The following is a 22,661-nucleotide window of genomic DNA, read 5'->3' as shown; positions in this document are numbered from 1 at the left end:
ATTCAAAAAATAAGAGCGCAATTTATTAGAGGGAAACACAGTACCCGAAGGAAGTTATGAGAAAGGTCGACGAAGCGTGCGCCTTGGAACAATAAACACCTTACCGCATGCGCAATACGAATCGACTACAGGTGTAGATAAGGACGGATAAAAACGGGATGCTCTTAGCGATTACAAGCGAGAGGAAGGAGCGTCGGAGGGTGCTGTCCATGGCGGGAACGGTGAAGTAGAGATGAGTGCAGCCTTGAAGATTGTTCTACTGCATGCCCACAGAAAGTCCAATTATGCTTTAGTATTCACTTTTGTAAGTACGTTCTGAGCACTCGCGCAATTTTTTCTTCACATTGCACAACACTGAAGGTACAAGGGTGGATCCCGAAATAATATTCCCATCAATGTTACAAATTGACAACCTTGTGTATTCCATAACAAAGTACATCGTTACAAAAAGACACTTTGCTGTATTTTTGACGTAATGGCCACATTTTACTACGTATTCTTGTAGACCGTGCTGCAATTTCAGCATCCCACTGGCGTCGAACTCCGCCACCAAGCTCTTGGGAAAGCGTTTTACCTCTTCTTCGACTCCATGGTTACTCGAGAAGTGTTGTCCATTGAAGTGTCCCTTTAACTTGGCACAGAAGTTACAATCGCTGCGCGAGGTGGCGGACTTAGTTATCCACGGAACAGCTCACGGAACCGTTGGCGTTGGTCAAGCTGGCCCGGGACATTCTGGGCGCCTAATGTAATGTTACGTTTGAATAAAGCTTTTTCCTGTTTCTTCTCTTATCCCTATCACCTATTTGTATATTCGTTGCGTGAAGCATAAATTAGTACTGAAACTTTACCTCAAAATTGTGTTTTGGTGTTTTTGTCTACGGTTTGATCGGAGGCGGTAGTTATAAGAAATTTTGGAACAATTCTTCCATAAACGCAAAACTATGACTCAAGTCAAACACTTTTCAGGCAATTATAAAACAGCAATTTGCGTAGTGTTACTGAATCTCGGTATTCTGGCGCACGTTTGTGTAAAAGGACGAGAAATGAGTGTAATCATTTTTGCAGGTACTATCGCTTCCAAAGTGTTGCAGAGAATTTCGCATACGCAAAGGAAAAAACTATTGTAAATGATTGTTGAGTGTTTTATTATTTCTAAATAATCCTTGCTTGCTATCCAGCATCATATGCAAATGACGCTTTGTAGCGGCTCTCGGAGAAATAAAAATCCTCATTGGGCATGCGTCTAAATCACATAAGAATTTATGTATACCTACGCTCCAGTTCATGCAAAAATTTTTGAGCAATGCGCCCCTTGAGCTATTTTATGAAAAGGCCTCAGATATCATCGTGAATACCACAAGGACTTTTGAAAATATCTCCGGAAGAATTGTTCCCAGGAATGTGCATGAAACCTTTCCATGAAACCTCCTATACAAATATCGTAAACACAGAATAATGCAAACACGCAAGCACAAACATTAAAAAGGTTAGTGAATTCGCGACAGTGCTAAGTATATAAATTCTACCGCCGTTCCAACTTGAACGAAGCCTCCACAAAGAACCACCAGCAGTAAGGTAGGAGTCTTTTTTTAGAAAAATTAAGATATCATTTGTTATCAATCATTCCATCGGTGTTTGTACCAAGTGTCAACTTTACAAATATTGATGTTGAATATTCAGATTGCGTACTTTCCACCGTTGCTTAAGTAACGGAATGCTAACACTTTCGCAATTATGAAAAATGCACCCAAGTCCGGAGCCGATTATTTTTAACGCTTCAAGTAAAATACGTAGTATGGTGTGCGAATCACTCCTTTATTTCGTTAACTTTCCGAGCACTGGGTGTCCAGATAACAATGTCCACACAGTGCCTTAGGAAAAAGTAAAGCTTGTATTAAGAATATTTGTTGTTTCAGGTTACTCGTACAGGAGCAAGTGTATTACAGCAACAGTTGCACTCTCGCTTAGCAACCAGGCGTCGCCTTACCTTTCAATGAGGGCAAGGCTGCTGTGCGTGACCGCTTGAGCAACCTGCTCGCTAAACTGTTCCGTTTGTATGGCAAAGCAAATTAGCAACGACTCTTTTTACTTAGCTTTCTGCGCCCTGCATCAAAAGCATTTTATTCAGACAGGGTAGCTTTGAAGACTTCAAAGGGATGAATTACTGACTGAATAGAAAGCCAGTGAATGAGATAACTTCATGGTGCTACATTGCGCTTTTTTGGAACGGCTGAAGGGGCAGATGTCGGGACGGCCTGTCATGACTCAACAGTTTTAAAGACGATATTCTTTCTTGCGCTACTTAAACGCAGTAATTTTAGTGTGTCTGTACGTCTGTTCGTCTCTCTGTTCATCTGTCCGTGACTCGGTTAAGCCACCCCGCCGTAGTGAAACAGAATCTTGACCTGTAGTCGTATATACCCACAGCCAAATTTGAACGTCTAAATCCGTGACAATCTTCGTACTTGTCAACATTTCTGAACAAGAACAAAACATTACGCAAATGTGAGGCGGAAAACCAATAGATAAGTGATATTTGCAGTGTTCCTATAATAAAAAAAAATTCGTGTATGTTAGCTTCTTGCGATATCAAATAGAATACTACGTCAACTGCAGAAAACCGTCGCCCGCTGTTGCCCGTGCCACTATAGCTTCTGACGGAATTTTAAGAAATCCAACGGCAAGACTAACAAAAGGTTCAACTAGAAGGCTTCGGTTTAAAAATCTGTCCCACGCCTCTGCCCACATATGGAACACATAGTTTTTTTTCTATTCCTAAGAAAAGTATATGTTCCATATGTGGGCAGAGTATATGTTCCATATGTGGGACTTTTCTATTCCCTAAGGGTTGTGCATGCAAAAGCACGAACATCCAATCAAACTCGACACCTTCTTCAACCTGGCCGTTTTTAAGGGTTTTATAGTACTGCACTTGAGACGTTCAACTTAGCAATCCACAACTAAGCTTTATTCAATATGACTCGTACGCGTTTCAGTACTGACCCTTACTGGCAGCTTATTGTGGGAGCGTTTAGGACCATACTAAATTTAGCTTCTTTTTCTTCCTCTAATTTCGCGGTGTTGTTCCTTTTCCATCACCTGCGCTGTGCTTGTGTAAACAGCACCTTTTAAACTAGTGCTAGCAGACGCGTGGAGTTCTTGAACGGATCTTGATAAGAAATTGATCTCCTGAGGCCATTATGCTGGCCCATACGCAGACGCTCACGCAGGGTTTTCAAGGAGAAATTTTTAATCTCCAAGTTTAGAGCACATGCACTTTATTCTGCATAAAATCGTCAGGTAGAAAAAATAAGAAAGTGGCCCTGCCAACGCTCGCCGGAAAAGCGAAAGATCACTCTGCTAGAAGATGGTCGGAGAAGAAATCTTGGAAAGCGGGACGGAGGGCCCTGAGGAGGAGACAGAGGTGGTGATCGCGCGACGTTAAGGGGGAACAGCAGTTCCGGAGTATGGTCTTAGGAGGGCTCTCAGAAAGGGCAATGGAGCTACCGCACTTTCAATGCTAGCTGATATTTTTTTCTTGAACAGGTCGTTTATTGCATTTTGATTAATACAAAGTGTGATGCGCTGCAATGCGGCTCAGCGGAAGGTGTTAAGAAGTCGTTGGTCGTAGTTTTCTGTGCCATCCGTTAGCAGAAAGTACATAAGAAGAAGGCGCACAATCACAGCAGTTTGACATAAAAAAAAATATTACTCAATACGATTCTAAGCACGCGACATCTATGACCCCCACCTATGTCAAAGACAACTTGTCCTCGTTGGTCTGCCACGAGAAATCAGATGTAAGACAAAGGCTTCAAGACTACGCGTTAGGCAACTTCACAGTTATCCCCGAATCCCGTACACCCTGTAGCCCGAAAGCAGCTCCATAAAGTAGGAGTAGCACGAAAAAGAACACTGGGAGGGAGGGCCCAGAACCAACCACTGTACACGCCACGAATAATGCGGTCGCGACGGCCGGCATCAGCCGTTCGAAGTTACTTTTAAAGAAATTTCGAACGCACCTCTAAGGGTCAGTAACAGGATCCTTAGCGATGTTTAACATCGTTAATCTGTACAAAGTGTATTGCAACTGATGACGGTATTCCCAACAGGTACACTGTCCAGCCACAGATGTGAAACAGAATATCTTTAACATATTCGTCCATAAGTAAGAGAACCCCACATCAACACCACGCGAAGATATATAAAAAATACGCGCAGAAAAATATAAACCACACCGTCTTTGCTTGAGCGCTGGAGGAGGAGGAATAAGCGTCCTATTGAGCAGTTAGCCCTGGGGAAAAGTACTTATTGCAGTACCCCTTGAGACCGTCCATTCTTATGTGCTTTCTCCACCAGCCGAAGCAGGGCAGGGGGGTAGGTTAGTGTCCTTATCACAGCCTCACATAACCTAGCAGAGGGTACCCGGCGCCTCGCAGAAGTGGTATTGCAAGGAGTGCAGGATCAGGACGAGATTTCGGAGTGTAGTCGGGTGGGAAAAGGCATTGGTTTGGATGCTTAGAAGGATGCATTTTTTCGTTTGGTAGATCTTTTAATGTATGGAGATATACTGCTCCCTCCAGGTGGTAGTGCGGCGTGATTTATTTAAAAGACGTTAGAGGATAGACTTGACACTGCTCGCCAAACTTCTAACTAGCCCTGTGTGTGAGCTCTCGGGAATGCTGGTAGGCAGCGTCACTGCCGGCCAGGTTGGCAAGGGCTGGAGCTCAAATAATCCGTCCGAGCTGTTGTGGAGGAAGCTGCAGTGGAACTTGTGTGTCTGGCGGTGAGATGAAGCCGCTCGAGCATGTTCTAGGTGCTTATTGGCAGTCTTTAATCATGATGATTTACAGGGGCTTCGGCAATTGCTAGGTCAATGACCCCTTCTGCCTCTAGTGCAGAGGTGGTAGGTATTCATTTATTTTGTGTATTGTTTCACTATCAGGGCCAGAGGTATTAAAGCGGGGAGTCCTTAAAAATAAAAATATTACAGAATACAAATAAGGTGTTATTGTTAATAAGAAAGATGCATGACGTTGCTCTAATTATGCAACATTTGCTACGCATGCGCGGAACAGATGGTTATCAGCAATTGTAACAATATCTTCGGAAAGGTGGTTCCATTTCCGACATGTAAGCGGCAAAAAAGATTGATAAAACGCTTGCGAGTTGCTTGGCTGAAAACCCACTTTGTGGCGATGATCGATGCGAGAAGAAAGGTACAGGGGCCGAAGGATTAGTTCATTGCGAAGAGCAACGTGATGATAAAGCTTATGGAACAAAATTAAACGAGAAATCTTTTGGCGACATGATAAGAATGGAAGCCCAATGTTTGACTTCATGGCACTTATACTTGCTCCTCGGTTATAATTAGATAGTATAAAACGAACACATTCTGTACCAGTTCAATTGCGGTAATTAGAATAGCGTGGTGAGGGTCCCAAACATTCGGAGCGTATTCCAATTTTGGTGGAATTATTGTTGCGAACAGCAGTAATTTAAGCTCTAGCGGTGCGTTATAGAAGTTTTGTCCTAAGTCACCTAACATGTCTTACCGCTGTTCATTATATTTTGAATGTGAAGGAAGCAGGTCGGGTTACTTGTTATGTGGACACCTAAATACTTGTAAGATTCTACAGCTTCTTACGGAGTGTCGTTTAGATAGTAGCAAAATCTAGTGGTATTAGTGCGGGATATTCGCATAGCTTTGCCTTTGTTAATTTTTAGTTCCATGCGCCACGAATCACACCAGTTAGCGGAAACATAGAGGTCAGATTGGAGAGTGGTATTGTCATAATCAGAGAGTACTTAACGAAATATTACGGAGCCATCGGCACAAAGGTGTACGTTAGAATTTCCAAGAGAAGGCAGGTAATTATTGTATATTAGAAATAAGAGGAGTCCCAGCACCGATCCTTGAGGTACACCTGAATGAACCTCGCGGGGTAGAGAGTTATGACCATTGGTTAAAACGAGCTGTAATCGGTTAGTTAAGAAGCATGCAATCCACCTCAACAAATTGGAGTCAATATTTAGTTGCTGAAGATAATGAAGTAGTAATTTATCAGACATTTTGTCTAAGGCTTTCGAAAAATTTTAAAAATACAACCAACAAAGGAAGAACGATCTAAAATGCAATGCAGATTGTGCGTGAATGATATGAGCTGGGTCTCGCAGGAATAGGATTTAGGAAAACCATGTTGAGCTGTTGTGAAGAAACAGTTACTTTGAAGAAAATTTACTAGGTTTGTAAAAATAACGTGTTGTAGGAAATTACAACACTCACTTGCATGGTAGATAGGTCTGCAATTCATAGGGTTAGTATTGTCGCCTGAATTATACACTTGGACTATCTTACCAATCTTCCACATAGACAGTAGTATAGACCAGTGTCTTGATTGCTTAAAAATTCTTGTTAATCGTATTGAACCTAATGCGCTGGTATTTTTTAGGAATTTCTCATTGCTACTATCACCACCAGGTAAGGAGTGATTCGACGAATTTTCAAGGAGTTTAGCAATTCCAGGAGTAGCAATTCCAGGAGCATCAACGACCTCTGGAGGCATAATGACGTAATCTTAATTATGCGTGATAGAAAGAGCGAAGTCAGAAGTTCAGAAAAATGTTTTATAAAGGTGTGATTAGGATAGAGGCACAATCGCTGGCAGGAGTAGGGTTCTTAAATGAGTCAAAAAGCGTAATGGAATTGTTGTTTGAGGGGTTAGTAACACGCCAAAAGTTTCGTGTATTAGTTTTCAGCATAGGAGGCAGCACACTAGTTAAGAATTTAGTTTTTGCATCCCTGAGTGCCGATGCGTAGGTTTCTGAGGCCATACTGTAAGCGGTCCAGCATGCTTCACTAGTGGAAAGTTTTGCACGACGATACATGCCTTTCGTTTTATTAGATAAACGTTTAAGATGAGTGTTATACCATGGCACATGTACGTTGGAGGTGATGGTGCAGCTTGGGATAAACTTGTCAAATAGCTCATGAATTTTACTGGCAAAAATGTTTCAGTTAGATTCCACTGATCTATTATTATAGTCTTGAAAAAAGGGGTCCATCAATGTCGACAATTTGTTATTTATGGCAGCAAAGTTATTTTTTCCATAGCCGTGAATTGTTTTCCTGGTTATGCTCGCTTTCGGCCTGGTTACATTAGGGGAAAACGTACGCAAGGTATGATCACTTACAATAGGGAGATGTGAAACGGAGGAAATGAAATCTGGTGGGCTTGTTAAAAGTATGTCTAGAATATTTGCTACATTAGACGTGCGTGTAGAAGGCTGTGCTACTAATTGCGATAGTGCAAACATAGAGCATAAGTCAATGAAGTCATTTGCTAGCGTTGAGAACGGTGACAAATACGGTGGCTGGGTGTTCCACGTGATATTAGGAAAATTTAAACCACCCATTACATTACTTTGGAGGTAGGAAAACGAGTGTAAAGCAAATTAAGTTCGTCGTGCAATTCGTAACGAAATCATGCGATGAATACGGAGGCTGGTAGCAGACGCTAAGAAGTATTGTATGATGACTGAGAGTAATGAAACCCAGATAATTTCTAAATCACTGCGAATGTGGATTGGTGAGGACAAAATATTTTTTGAAATGGCCAACAGGACTCCGCCACCGCGACGCCCATTCCTGTCGCAACGATATATGTTAAACTGAGGTAAGGTTTCAAAAATTTTTTGTTGCTGACATGCTCGTGAAGCCAGCTTTCAATTAATGCCGTGATATCAGCTGAGCAAGAGTCGACAGCAGATGATAACTATTGATGTTTTCGGAGCACGTATCGTACATTTGCAAAAAGAACAGATCCTTGGGGTGAAGAAGTTGATTGCGACATTCTGCCACTTCTCCTCGCGCTTTCCTAGCTAGTCATGAGCTGCGGGGGCTCTATGCTCTCGCTTACGGGTTCATCGCCCTGCTCAATTTGTTGTACGCTATTTGTGGTTGCGTCGTGTATAAAACATTTTTGTTGGCGAATAGTTTGTAGGGACGTAGTTGAAATTTAGGTGATCCTGGAAAACATTTACCGAAGTGTAGTATTTTTTTGCGGGCAATACGGGTAGTCAGAGAAAAATCTTCGCTTACAGTAATGTTATTTTTTAACTGGGTACGAAAGGACAGGGTTTTCTCCCTAACTTTCTAGTTAGAAAATTTAGCTATTATTGGACGGGATTTTCCTGGTGAGTATGCACCTAGACGGCGAGCGCGTTTAATAGAACCTGTAGAGAATGAACCAATAACTTGTGTTATTTCTGTCAGTAGTTTCAATTCAGTTTCCTCCCAACTTTCCTTAGAATCATCAATACCATAGAATATTAAGTTATCATGCCGCGATCTGTCTTAGCGTTCATTGAAGCGAGATGTTAGACAGGTATTCGCAGTTGCAAGGTGTTCGACAGAGGCTTCCATATGTGAAAGCTCCTGACCGGTGTTTAAATGCTCCCGATTTTTTTCCAGTGCATCAAGTCTGTTGTTTATAGGGGTCATTTCACCTTCAATGCTTTTCTAACCGCTGGTTATTTCCTTTACGCCATCAGCAAGATCCTCCTGACACTTCGAACTTTGCACGGCACGAGCATGCAGGTCTTTAAAGAATTCAAACATAACTTTCATTTGTTCACCGAGATCATCCGGCAATGATTCTCTTTGCAAAAGCGTTTTCGACCGAGTGTCAGGGCAAAGATTGCTCTCGACGTTGCCAGAGCGCAATAATAAAAACAAAAACCGCCCGCATCTTTCCACGGGGGGAACTCGAGTAAATGCGTCGCAGAGTGGTGGGGGTATCGCGTGAATGTTGCGTAATTGGGTATGGTTTGGGAATGCTTAATTGTTATTTCGTCTTTATTATTCTTATTTATTGAATGAAGGAGAAGCGAAGGCAAGGAGTGTAAAGTTAAAGTCTGTCTTTATTCGTTGGTGCCGTCAAGCAAAGCGTCAAGTCAAGCTAAAGCAAAGCACAGACGCCCTTGACTGAATTGCGAACGCGCGCTCCGCCGCTTGTATACACACCGCCTGCATTCGAGGGACAGGAGTACGGGGGAGAGACGCGCATGCGCACACTTCCGTACTTTCTTCTTCTTAGGTGGTTAGATGGAAAAGGAAAATAAATGGACTGGGGATATTATTGAGCCCAGCTGAGGGCTCACCGGCATACAACCCAGTCCGGGGGGTAGGAAATATAGGAGGGGATGTATAGAATAGGGTAGAGAAAAAGGACATAGGTAAAGAGAGAAAAAGTTAAGGCGCCGCGAGGAAAAGAAGCGTTGCCACAGTCACTGGGGGCCACCGAGCACAGTACACACCACAAACACAGGTTCTGGCGTCATGCTGCGTCCGGGAGTTCTCGACGGGAGCGGTGGAGCATAGAGGCGAAGCTGTGCTGCGATGAGTCGTTCGCGGAGGTCCGAAGTGTGGGGAGCTTGCTGAGTGAAGTTCGAGGCAGACAAGCGGTTACTGGCGAGCGGGAGCAGGCGCTCGACAGCCCCACGCAGCAGAGCGCGCGCCGCCCAAACAAAACACCCATGGCTCGCGACGCGTGGCCGGCATAATCGCGATACCGCCCCGACCGCGCAGGAGCGAACGAAAAACACGTGCGCACCCCACGATGACCGAGGCCCAAGCGCGAACTTTCCACGCACCCAACACGCCATTATCACGTGTACACGCCCTGCCGCCGTTACTGTTGAGCGCGACGCAGCGCACGGGTAGCTACGACGCATGCGCGCACAGATGCGCTCCCCCCGCACCGCCGCAGCTGTTACTAAGAGCGACGGAGCGCACGTGGTACACGCGCTCCTCCCGCATCGCCGCACCTGTTGTTGAGAGCGAGGAGGGTACGGGGGAGAGACGCGCACCTGCGCCTCGACGCTACGCGCATGCGCAGTGAGCGTGTGGACGGCGCCGATATCGCGAGCCTAAGAAATGCTCCGCATTTAAAACATTCAAATACAGTCGCACACAATGTTGCGCAATGTCCATGGCCACGGGAACACCAGCAAACGAATGTCATCACTTTGTTTAGTATGTAGGGAATATTGATTACACACCTGCAGCAGAAAAACTGGTTGTTGTGGAGCCATGCCGTAAGCAATTCTCACGTGCCCATTGAAGTTCCAGTCGCTGAGCCGGCTATTTATGTTGGAAGCAGGCGGCGTCGATTGGGCTGGCGATGCGTAGACTGACTGCGCAGTAGCCGTTCCGTCCACCAGCAACGCGTAGTCGTGGCAGAGACTCTCCGGGCAAGGCGAGAGCAGTGGTGTATATAGCAGTTCGGGATCCACAGGCGAAGCCGATAACGGCGTGACGAAGAAGGCAGCAAGCAAAGCCTGGAGCAGAAAACGCGTTGTTTGGGAGCCATGCCGTAAGCACCGCTCCCGTGCCCTTAGGTGCACTTGGGAGAAGGGCTTCAGCTGTAGTCCCAAAAGCGGTCATATCTCTCCTTGCGGGGTAAGAGGATGCATTTGTGTACACTGTGGTGGTGTTCTTGGTGGGAAAGGTCACTCTTAAAACTTCCTAGCATAGGGCGAGTTGTAGTTACTTCCGTTGAAATGCAATTATCTGTACAGCACATTTCCAGCCACAACTAAACATGCGCGGAATTGTTTTGAGTCATACTGCACGTATTCCAGATATGTTTCCTATAGAACGTAATAGAACGAACTCTAGACGTTATATTTTTACTAGAAGTGTCAGGGTTGGTTGCTTCCGCAAGGCCGAAAAAATTTCGCTTCTTTGCTCCTGTCCCATATTTCTGTTATACAAGCCACTGTACCTAGGTGCTCTCAACTTCAAATCACAAATATTGCTATTGTGCTGCATATCTAGCAGCACTGTAGATCTGGTTGTATAAGGTTTTACGCGGTCTTTACTATGTGCGTCGCAGTAAAATAAAAATACCGGCCAGTGAACGTTGTGCAAAGCAAAGTTGAGTAAGGTAGAGATCAGGGCGTTGCAGCTGTATTGAAGAGTAGTGTGTTCAGCGGCGCACGCCCCGTTGATCTGGCACAGCGGCGTAACAGTCTCAATATATTGCTGTGAAAACATAGATGAACCACTAAGAGGCTTTTAGCATGAGATTACAGCTTTCAAATTCGCATACAAACAAATAATTCCTAGAGAACTGCTGTGAGCGGCAATTTTTTGGCCGCACGAGGCTATTATGGGGGGATGGGTACCGTCAGCTTAACGGTATGAGGCCCTATGACATCGGATGTAGACGAAAGTACTTGATAAGTAAATCAATGACTGAACAGTTCAATGCTAAACCTTGTGTAGGGGGGGCCATTTTACACGTTTCAAGAAGTATTGATGAAGTGCAAGGATTAATGTCTTTGCCCTGGCATCACAAGCTATAATTGACTTCATTTCTCATTACAACAGTGAATCATCCAAGCTTATACCGCAATTTCCTCACAACACATTTATTTGCATGCTTGTATTTTTAGTAGCACATGACACATCGTGTCTTCTTTGACCCACTCTTATCCTCGCTTGTATAATTCACTTACCGACTACTTTTACGTCCACAGTACTAATTATTTACATAACCTGATCTGATTCTGTAATATGCCTGAGTCACCTAAATGAAGATCGGCCTACAATCGAGCTGTGTGAGGAAAAGAGCATTGTATAAATAACGCACTTTAAGGGTACATAGTGAGAAAGGTATATATAACAAGCGTTGTCGTTTTACATAGCATTAGTTGTTTTTCCAACACTGCAGTAGTAATGTGTTCTTTTCTGATATTTTCTTGACAGTTGCTTCGTTATCGTCAAAATGAATTGGAGAAATTCATTCAGACTTCTTTGGATCATCGTAAGTACTTATTGTAATACTTTGTTAAACTGCAGTTATTTCATATTCGGATTGGTAACACCATAGTACAGAGTTACCTAGGTAAAGTGTTAAAAGGGAGGATTGCTACTTTAGCGAACACGCTCAAAGCAAGAACTGCACAGGTCTATTAAAAGTACTTGGGAATGGTTTTAGATTCTTTTACATAAAAGTGCATCGTTTTATATTCCTGTTTTTTATGTTGACCCGCAAAACACCCTGAAAAAAATTATGTTCCGAGGTAAACGGAACGCACTATTTTAAATCTTCTCAATGTCGTAGTGCTTTCGTGAGATACTTCCAAAAGTGGCCCAATTCATAATGTTTCCCCCCCCCCCCCAAGCAATTTTTGTTGTTGGAGCTTTACTGGCATGGGCTTTGTTCTTTGTAGGAAACCAATTATTGCAAGTTACCTTTGGGAGCCCATGATTTTGATAACACATTAAAACATTTGTCTTTGAGAGTCTTTAACTACTCCCATTCAGAGGACTACTGATGATTGGTAGAGACTTTCATCGATTTTTTTTATAAAAGAACTCCCGTGGATTTGGAAAAAGCACTAGTGCTGAATATAGGGAAGCGAATGGTGATTGGCTAAAAATATGTTTTTATGATCTTTAACAAGATAAATTTCGATCAAAGTCTGCTGTGCTGAAGGCACACAAAAATTCATAAATGCGTTACCTTATCCTTAATTTTATAGAAGAAAAAAATTGGTGTTGTAGTCGTTACTACCATACAATCGAGTAGTGGTGATGTGCACAGCTGCAACTTTCGCTTTAATGACCCCGCTTTAAAGCACATGACACAATGGCTTGATATATTATGTGCTCGCACAAAAAATTCAGAAACATAATGGAGGATTACAGTGCCTTTCTTGCCATTTCCACATCATGATTCTCTTCGTCGAAAGGCCCAGCGCAGTCTGCATTCGCACACGAACTAATGGTTGGAATTTACGTTGGGCTGGTATTACATGTGTCGATATTCCTGTCTCGATAGCATTTTGCGTTAGTCTGGGTCGTTAAATGACGGTATTTTGTTTTAAACCATAACCAGACATGCTTTTATTTAGAATGTGGATTTACTATTTACTGTTTAATAACGGGCGCTTACAGTTCCACTCAAGATAGCGGGAAAAAAACATCATTAAATCAAGCAGAAAGTATGCACAGATTATAATTTTGAAATCGGGGACCGCATGAAATATTTTGCCTACCTGGGGATCAGTGTGCCGTTGAATCTCAACGCGCGCATTGACATTTTGCCTTCCTTGGGAAAAAGGGGCGCCGAAGCAGGGAGTCCAAGCAGTGATTCCGGAAACAAAAAACAGTATGATGGAGATAGTGACTACCTGCATATCAACGGCGCTGCTTGCTACAAGCAAAAGATTGAAAGAAGAAAAAAAAATCAGACAGTCCTTTGTCGAAATGACAACGACGCGGGGAACACGGGTTCTAAAATCAATTCGAACACCAACCAAACCAACCCAGTAGCGAGCACCTGTCTCTTATCATGATATTTTGCTGCACTGCAAATTGTGCTCGTGTATTACTGATACGTGATTCATGGTTTTCTCTAGTGTCAACCATCATCCTTGTTATACAGACGGGTATATGCCTTCCCAAATCCCATCTGCTTTGACCGTGGGGGAATTGCTCAAACGGATAGACACCAGCTTTATAACGCGAGGGACTCAGATTCGATTCCCACCCCGGGGAACGTTTTTTCCTTCACTGCTGCGACCATCAACACGATCGACAGGGAACATTGTCTGTTCTGCAGTGCGCTTTGAGTTTACTACAGATGACAGAAGGTTTAGGCTAAAAGGGTCGCTTTATTGGTTACAAAAGCTGCCTGCAGTGGTTACAAAAGCTGCCCACCAAACTGCAGTGCTGTTTACATGACGCAGTCAATGCTTTTCGTCACCTCTGTTGACTGAATTTAAAAGAACACTTAAGTGATTTGTTTGTAATATATTAAAAGCAAGAAACCTACATAGCCACGCTGGACCCTGGGTTGACACGTTTGAGAGTGATATAATAACCATCAAGTTATGCACAAAAATCTTTACTTTAGTACTGCGCTTTCTTCAACTGGAAAGCTTATTTACGAAAAAAGCCAGGAAATAGGTTTCAGACGGTTTTTACAATTAGCTAGGAGAAGTATTTGTTTCAAATGAAACGTGCACTTTCGTAAATGTTATATGCATCAGGCGATGACCCGACTGCAGAACAATAAAGACGTTCCATAGCACGAGACATGCGTTACACGAGGAGAGGTACCTCTTTGGAACACGTCGGTCAACCGAAATGCGGTAGGAAGAGAGGGCCCAAAGAAAAAGCTCAAAAGCACCAGGCGCTTCATAGCCCTACGCTTTTATCTAGGGCTTAAACTTTGATGTAGACAGGTGTGGCTGTCCACGAAAGTAAACTGTAGAAACCCGTTGATAGAAAGCGGCGAAACTCATCATTGTCCCGACTCTCCCACTTTACGACTTTAGGAACTGGCACTCTCGAAGCAAGTATATCATAAATCGACGTCATTCTAAAACGTTAAGACGGATTGCGAAACAAGGCGCCCCAAGCGGCAGGTTCACCGGAGCTTCGAACTACGCCAGGCGGAAGAAAATTGTCCCATCGACTCGCAATTTGTTCTGTCGCACTCACACATGATTACAAGTGCTAAGGTCCTAAGCAGTTTGGTGTCGAGAGTGTGAGCAATGCAATAAAATTAGAACATTTTTGCCATTGCTTTGGGAATATTACATATATATAATTCAGCAGATCAATTTTTTTATACTTCTAAAACAACGTTTATTTCCTTCGTTCTATTAGGCAACAATTTGTAGAACAATTCGGATGTTTTGTTTTAGCCCGATATTATCTGGTTAGCTATTTGTTGAGCATTTGCTTTTACTTCCTCATTTGGTGCCATGCCTACACTTTGATAATGGTAAAAAGCGACCCGCAACATCCTTTCTTTTCTTCAATACTTTACGGGGTATCGCTCTGTCCCTCTTTCTCGGAAACTTCCTCAGATAAATATTAGTATTTCACAACCCTACGGTTTACTACAATTTAGTAAATAAGAATTGGTATATTTAAGTTTGGTTTTACGAAAATCGTTTCAGCATTTACAACGTTTACTGCCACACGCACGCTACTTGCGAATTTGTACAGGCCCTGCAAATATAGCACCCTTCGTTGAATATAGCAACCCTCGCAAAATACACTTCAGTATGTAGAGCGAGCTGCATAGTAAAAATGACACCGCACCAGCTGCTTCGATGGTGTAAATAGCTGAAGCTATAGGATATCGGTGCCTTAAAATAAATACAAGGGGAGTGCTAAATGTGCAGTTTGAGTACGCCGGTCTCTGCTACCTTTTAGGTGATCGTGCCTCCTCACATGTTTCCGTTGGCGGTCTTGCATGTGTAATATTTGCATGTGTAATTAAACTTTGCAGTTTGATATCTCGGAGTACGGATACGCTAGAATTCTGCCGAATGCAGCTGCGTAGAAACACAAGTCGGTCTAACTTTTCCATACATACATGCCTACTTACTGCAGCCAATGAAAGTTAAATAATAAATTTTAATTATTGAGGCCACGTTATCGATAAAATTATGTGTCCGCCTGGGCGCGAAACCGTACTGCAGAGTTGGTCTTTACGTAGGTCTAAGCGCCTAATTTTTATAAGACCTGTCGACATGACTTTGATAACCTTGTATCTACAGGGTGATCAAAATTAAATCAACATGTATTTTTTAATTAGTCGCTTAGCTTTACGTGAAGACCACCTCTACAGTGAAGGTATGCGCTCAGGGAAATATTGAAGTTGGTGGTAATTATTGATGTACGTGGTTTGGTTAGCTAACGTTGAATAATTATATTTTTCGTGGCGACAGTAAGCAGGCATGTTTGTATTGAAAAGTTAGACGCAATCGTGCTTCTACACAGCTTCATTCTGCATAATTGTTCTAGCGCATCGTACTCCGAGATATCGAACTGGAAGGTTAATTGGCGTTCGCATGATTGCGCGCGCTAGAGAGTGAAGACCGGCAAGTTCCTTCCTTTTGTTCTGTGTTTCGGTAGCGGTTCGCCTGCTTCATAGTGCAATAAAGCCAGCCAAAACTGAAAGGGTGCCAGTTATCACTTTTGCCTATGCCTCCAAGCCGTTGTCAAACTAAACACCGTACACAGCAGACTCGTCACAAAAAAGAGGAGCTTCTCACAGGTCTTCACTCTCTAGCATGCGTAACCAGGCAATGGCAATGGGTCTTAGCAGTTCGATATCTACGAGTACACATGCTTGAAGAATTCTGCCGTATAAAACTGCGTAGAAACAAGGTTGCGTTGAACTCTTCGCTACAAACATGCCTGCTTACTGCATCCGATAAAATTTTAATATTTGAGTTTAGTTAATTAAACCGCCGACATTCATAGTTACCACCTCGGTGTGTGTCCCCCTTCGCGTATAACCTCACTGTAGCGGTACTCTTCACGTACATCTAAGCGCTTAATTTTAAGAAAACCTGTCGAATTATATTCGACTTTCCCTGTATATTCGCAGCAGGTGGCGGAAAAAGGAGGGAGGGAAGCGGTGAAAGTAACTTCAGTTTCTCAAGCATAATTAGCTAGTTTGACTCTACTTACTGTACTGTTCTGCAAGTTTGGAGTTTTTGGTATACATCTCCATGTTTCCTCGTTTTTGCTCGGTAAAGGGTAAACTTCACGTTTAAGCCGGATAACCTAAACACAGCTCCGGCGAATTATTGTGACAGCATTAAAATGACCAAAACGACTTAACATAATTTTCTTAAACATATCGTATGTCTACCTGTAGAAAGCTGTCAAATTCTATGTTCAAATGTGCACGCGATCGTTCCATGCCACCATTTTGAAATTATTCAGGAGCGTGCTGTAATAGCTTTCTTATATAATTTTTTATTGTTCTTTCTAGGTTTCGGCGCACACAGGTGAGAAAACGAGGCATCTTTCTAGATCCTTAGAAATACGATGCACTTAGATGATTTCTTTTGGCAGTTGCCGAAAATCATCGGAACCAGTATCGAATTCACACCATCACGGAAAAACCAACGGCTGGGGTTGCCGTTACATTTTGTAGTGTGGTTTTGGTTACTGTACCTGCAGAAGTTAGCTTATGAATGGAAGCCTAATAATATCACTACCTAAAAGACGTGTAAAACTGCAATAAACGAATATGAAATTCCAAGAATGTGAGTGCAGTAACAACGTGTCAGCTATTTCGCATTGCTGATCGATTATTGATTAGTCCTAAAAATAACAGTATATACAGCATTCACAGTGTTGGAGTCTAAAATATTGGTTTCCGACCATGCTGACAAGTTGTTTAGCTTGCAAATAGAATGGCACATACCCACACGAGGTTTATGGAAGAAGCTAAGTGCCAAATTAGGTTAGGACTTAGAATATCGTGGATGTCGAAATATTAAAAGGAAATATAGAAAGAAAATAAGATGTAGAATAAAAAATTAAAGTGAGGTCATTCCTTTGCCCAGGGACGTTCAGATTCACATGTTGCTCACCATCGACACCCTCGCGCGCCATTTGCTGCGTTTCTGCATCAACACCATATATACAGCCTACGTTCTGTCGTGTTGCGTTTTCTTAAGTGAAAATTGCCTTTGTTTTAAAATATCTTAAGTAGCGCTACTTGTAATAAGCATTATGTCGGGTCTTTTTAAAAGTAAATTTTTGAGCGAAACTTGGAATTTCTTTATTATTACGAACAACCTTCCGAATACGCTGATACTGCCTTTTGCAGATGTGCCCCACTGATACCGACACACATTTAATGTGAACGCGTAATCAGCAACGCATACTCCAATGAAAAGGGTTGCTGTAAACAAACATCGATGTATGCAAGGCTGAACGGTTTAATGTAATGCCAAAGATTTGGATATGTAGGGCTGGCTGACGATAGAAGTAATTTCAACAATACTACATAAGTGTTTCTGACAATTATTTATTCATAAAGAACCCATCTCCCGGTTATTGACTCGCGTCGATAGCATCCCGATGTCTGAACATTTATAATTAGTAAACAGTAAAATATGTATCCTGTTATCGAACTAGCATTGGGAATGGTCCTATGCTTCGCCTACACAATAGTATCTGTGGCCATATAAACGATTGTATCCATATGGGGTCGAATAAAAAAGATACATGCTTGACAGCGAGGTAAAATGTTAGGGAAAGTTTGGAACCCATTACTAGGTTGATGCTTGTACGTACTCTAATCAAATAGCGGAATGCTTCCACTGTGTACTTTTCTGGGGCGTGCTCTTTTAAAGACGATTGCCATTATCGGGCTACTTAAACACAAAAAATATCTGTCGGTATTTATATCCATAGATTTAGCCTTGATCATAACAGTTTAAAGAGCACATGATTGAGGAGGGTGAAAATCTTCCGAAACCATTACATATCGAATCACGCGTCATACCTGTCACCATAGCTCAAAGAAATAAAACATAGACATATCTTACGCAATAAGACAGTAAAAGGTGGTCTGTGCAGTGTCCTTTTAAAATATTGAGGGAGACGTCAAGGGCAGCCCTCACCCAGAAGACACGTCGCAGAGGCAGTCCCCTTATTTATGTCTCCTTGAAGTGGGCAATAGCGCATCGGACAGATTGACTCTCACACTTTCCCCCTCGTCGCGAAAGCGACCGCCTGGGAGCAGTTTACGGAGTGCGAGGCGTGAGCAGTTTCAGCCGGGACACGTGCACGATTTCTGTGCCCCTGTAGCGGCGGTCCGGAGGAAGAGAGCAAGGCGCGACGCGATAATTGACGGGGGAGGTTTCTTCCAGGATGGTGTAGGGACCAAGAAAGCGATGAAGGAATTTCTCGCATAATCCTGGCTTGCGAATTGGCGTCCAAAGGATTACCTTGTCAGCAGGGCGAAACTGGACAGCACGATGAGTGGCGTCATATCGAAGTTTCCGGTCGTTTTGGCAGGCTTCCGTGTGCAGGCGAGCAAGGCGACGGCAATGGGCAAGGCGTGAGACAAACTGCTAGGATAAGGGGCTTGATTTAGACACGGGAGCAGTAAAGAAGGTGGTATCCAGAATAAAAGACGGGTAGCGGCCAAAAACGAGGAAAAATGGCGAATAACCAGTGGTCTTTCGAACAGCGCTGTTGTATGCGAATGTAACATATGGGAGAATCGTGTCCCAATTTGAATGGTCGGGTCGAATGTACATGGAAATCATGTCAGACAAGGTACAGTGAAAGCGCTCAGTTAGCCCATTTGTCTGCGGGTGGTATGCGGACGTTGTTTTGTGGACTTGACTGTATGAGAGGCTCGGAGAACTTCCTCGAGAGGATTGGACAAAAAAGTCCCGCCGCGATCGCTCAAGAGTACTCGAGGAGCGCAATGACGCAAGAGGATCGAGCGTAAAAAGAAATCGGCGACCTCAGTAGCACAACCAGAACGAACTCGAGCTGTCTCCGCGTACCTTGTGAGGTTGTCTACGGCTGTTACGACCCAGCGATATCTGGCAGTCGTTGGAGGTAGTAGACTATAGAGGTCAATTCCCACGGTGTCGAACGGTACCGACGGGCAAGGAAGAGGCTGTAGGAATCCTGAAGGCGCGGAAGTTGAGCGTTGGCGCAGCTGGCATGAGCCCCACGACGCAATGTAGCGGGCAACACAGGTGGCAAGGCCAGGCCAAAAAAAGCGGCTCTGGACGCGATCATACGTCTTATGAAAGCCTAGATGTCCAGCTGGGGCATCATCATGTAGGGCTTGCAGTATCGTAGGGCGGAGGGAGCGCGGTGCAACGGGAACCCATCTGTAGCCTGAGGGGTGGTGGTTGGAATGGTGAAGGACTCCATCTAAAAGCCGAAATTGTTGAAGTTGACGACGGCAGCGGCTGTTCACAGGATGTTTGGTTCCGGTAAGGTAGTCAATTATTCCACGGCAGTAGGGATCTCATTGTTGAAGTGCTACCAAGTCAGACACGTTGTCAGGCGCTATTTGGCTGACAGGGGCGATGGTAAGTGTCGTGCCACGCGACGTGGTCGCATCTGGAGCTTCAGATGACTCCAGCGGACATCGTGAGAGGGCATCTGCATCAAGGTGCTTCTTTCCGGACTTGTAAACGACTGTAAAGTCACATTCTTGCAGTCGAATAATCCAGCGTCCAAGGAGTCCAGCTAGGTTTTTCTGCGACTGCAACCAGCAGAGAGCATGGTTGTCTGTCACCCCTGTAAACGAACGGCCGTATATATATGGGCGGAATTTCTGAACCTCCCAAACAACAGCGAGGCACTCCTGCTGGGAAATTGTGTAATTCTTCTCAGTTGGACTGAGAGAGCGGCTGGCGTAAGAAACAAGCCTTTCCATGTGTTGGTCATCAGCCTGCAAAAGCACCGCACCGATGCCATGTCCACTGGCGTCAGTATGCAGAATAACCGGTCGGAACTCGTCAAAATGACAGAGTACTGCACCGGAAGTAAGTGCTTGTTTCAACTCTTGGAAGGCTTGTTCACATGCATCAGACCACTCAAAGGGGGTTCCGGTGTGCATGAGCTTGTTGAGGGGAGAAGCAATAGCAGCAAAATTCCGGACGAAGCGACGGAAGTACGAGGCCAAACCTAAGAAGCTGCTCAGATTTTTTTGTTGTATCGGGCTTGGAAAGTTGATTACAGCAGAAATTGTTTCAGGATCAGGCCGAATACAGCCCTTGCTTACTACGTGCCCCGAAACTTTAATGCTTCGACTAGCGAAGCGGCACTTCTTAGTGTTGAGCTGAAGCCCCGCATTGGAAAGGCAGGTGAGAACTTCATCCAGTCGTTTTAGGTTCTCAGCGAAACCTGAAGAAAAAATAACGATGTCGTCGAGGTAGCAAAAGCATGTTTTCCACTTGAGACCGCGGAGGACAGTCTCGATCATTCGTTCAAATGTTGCAGGGGCATTGCAAAGCCCAAATGGCAGGGCGTTAAATTCATGGAGCCCGTCGGGGGTGCCGAACGCGGTCTTTTCTTTATCGTCCTCATGCCTTGGGATCTGCCCGTACCCCGAGCGCAGATCAAGGCTTGAGAAATATTCGGCGCTTTGTAAGCAATCTAGGGCGTCATCAATCCGTGGCATCGGGTAAACGTCCTTTCGGGTAATGTTGTTCAATACGCGATAATCGACGCAATATCGCACCGATCCGTCCTTTTTCTTCACTAGCACTACCGGAGACGACCACGGACTAGTTGAAGGCCGAATAATGTTCCGCTGAAGCATTTCGGTGACATTGACACTGATAACTTTCCTTTCTGCTGAAGACACACAGTAAGGATGGCGGTGAATAATGCGAGACCCGCCGGTTTCAATACGATGCGCGGCCACCGATGTCTTACCCAGTACGGTACAATTAGAGTCGAATATAGATTTATGTTTGTTTAGAAGCTGCAGTAACGACTCGGTTTCAGCCGGGGAAAGGTCAGAGCTCATTGTGGCGGTTAGTGCGGGATCAGGAGAGTTGGAATTGAGGTTAGGAGTAGATGATACCGCACAGAGAGGGAAAATACAGGCAGGAGTAGAGGCAGCAACAGTAGCAATTGTGCTACGCCGAGGTAGGATTATTGGCTCATGATTGGTGTTAACTACGATAAGAGAAGCAGTTCCCTTGGAAAAGCGCACGAGATTCGGAGCGATCACCAGCCCTTTGGGAAGGAAGCGAGGAGAAGGAGTGATGAGAACGTCACCTTCGCAAAACCGATTGGAACTAACCGAGTTGATTTCCTCACTGCCAGGATCAAGGACGTAATGCGCGCTGGCTACTAGGCGCGGCTGCGGCGCGTCATCAATAGTTGAACCATCCGTTTCCGTCAGTTCCATGTCTTGGCGGTCACAGGATATAATAGCGGATGCCGACGAGAGGAAGTCCCACCCTAAAATGAGCTGATGGGCGCAATGCGGCAATACCGCGCACTGTATGTGGCGCCGAATTCCATCGATGAAAACACGCACTGTACAATATCCAGTAGATTCGATGACACCTTGGTTCGCGTTACATAAAGAGGGCCCAGTGTACGGAGTTTTCATTTTTCGCAGTTCCAAACATAACTTTTCATCAACCACTGAAATACTGGCTCCTGTGTCCACTAGCGCATCAACAATAACACTTTCTACATCGGCTCTTACAGTGTTCTAGGGTTTGTCTGGACGAATTGTCGATTTTCCCACTAGTGCAGTTTTCCCTCCAAAAACTGCAGGAGCTAGTTTTCCTGGTGAGTGTTAGTAGCGTGGGTGGCAGGACGGAGGGGGGACAAAGAACGACGGTACGGTGAAGGCGAGCTCCGGCGTGCAGAACGATGACTGGAAGGTTCGAGTTGCCCTGGAGGCGACGAAGGGCGGCGCGGAGGGGAAACGTGTTCGGTACGCCGATAGCCGTAGGGAAACCGGGAATAGTCACGTTCGAACGGGGCGTAGCCTCTTCGCTCGTCTTGCTGACGTGGACGGCAGAGACGAGAAATGTGGCCCCTGATCCCACAATAGTAGCACACTGGGCCATCTCCAGGACACCGTTGACGGCCCGGTCGCATGGTGGTGTAATAGTGTGGGGAAGCAGGGGCTGCGGCAATTGCTGTCACATGGGCTTGCGGCGACGGTGGCTGAACCTGCAAGGGTGGTTTGGCCGCAATCGCAGAGTAGGACGGGGCGTAGACGGTGGCCAAGGGAGGGGTCGTGGGTGAGTAGGACTGAGTGCAGACGGTGGCAAGAGGAGAACGTGCAGGTGAATATCCCGTCATGGATGTTAGCTCCTCC

At 44.5% G+C, this 22,661-nt stretch overlaps 1 long non-coding RNA gene across 4 annotated transcripts in view; it reads left to right on the top strand.

The window, feature by feature from the left end:
• The first annotated feature begins 1,477 nt into the window (after window positions 1–1,477).
• LOC144173495 (uncharacterized) overlaps window positions 1,478–22,661 on the top strand; it is a 65,596-nt gene continuing 44,412 nt past the window's right edge. Inside the window, exons 1-5 of one of the 4 annotated variants that reach the window (XR_013323297.1) lie at window positions 1,560–1,575; window positions 6,453–6,481; window positions 7,624–7,676; window positions 11,774–11,831; window positions 16,815–16,830. This is a non-coding gene — a long non-coding RNA (uncharacterized LOC144173495). Of the gene's footprint in view, window positions 1,576–6,452; window positions 6,482–7,623; window positions 7,677–11,773; window positions 11,832–16,814; window positions 16,831–22,661 lie in introns of all 4 variants that reach the window. The other 3 variants (XR_013323296.1, XR_013323299.1, XR_013323298.1) reach the window with 3 other exon arrangements.

Source organism: Haemaphysalis longicornis, unplaced genomic scaffold (genome assembly GCF_048455015.1).
Source record: "Haemaphysalis longicornis isolate Haplotype H1 unplaced genomic scaffold, Haemaphysalis longicornis Haplotype H1 scaffold_3, whole genome shotgun sequence".
Taxonomy (NCBI): domain Eukaryota; kingdom Metazoa; phylum Arthropoda; class Arachnida; order Ixodida; family Ixodidae; genus Haemaphysalis; species Haemaphysalis longicornis.
The sequence above is the reverse complement of the archived record's forward strand: the minus strand, read 5'-3'. Positions and strand labels throughout refer to the sequence as shown.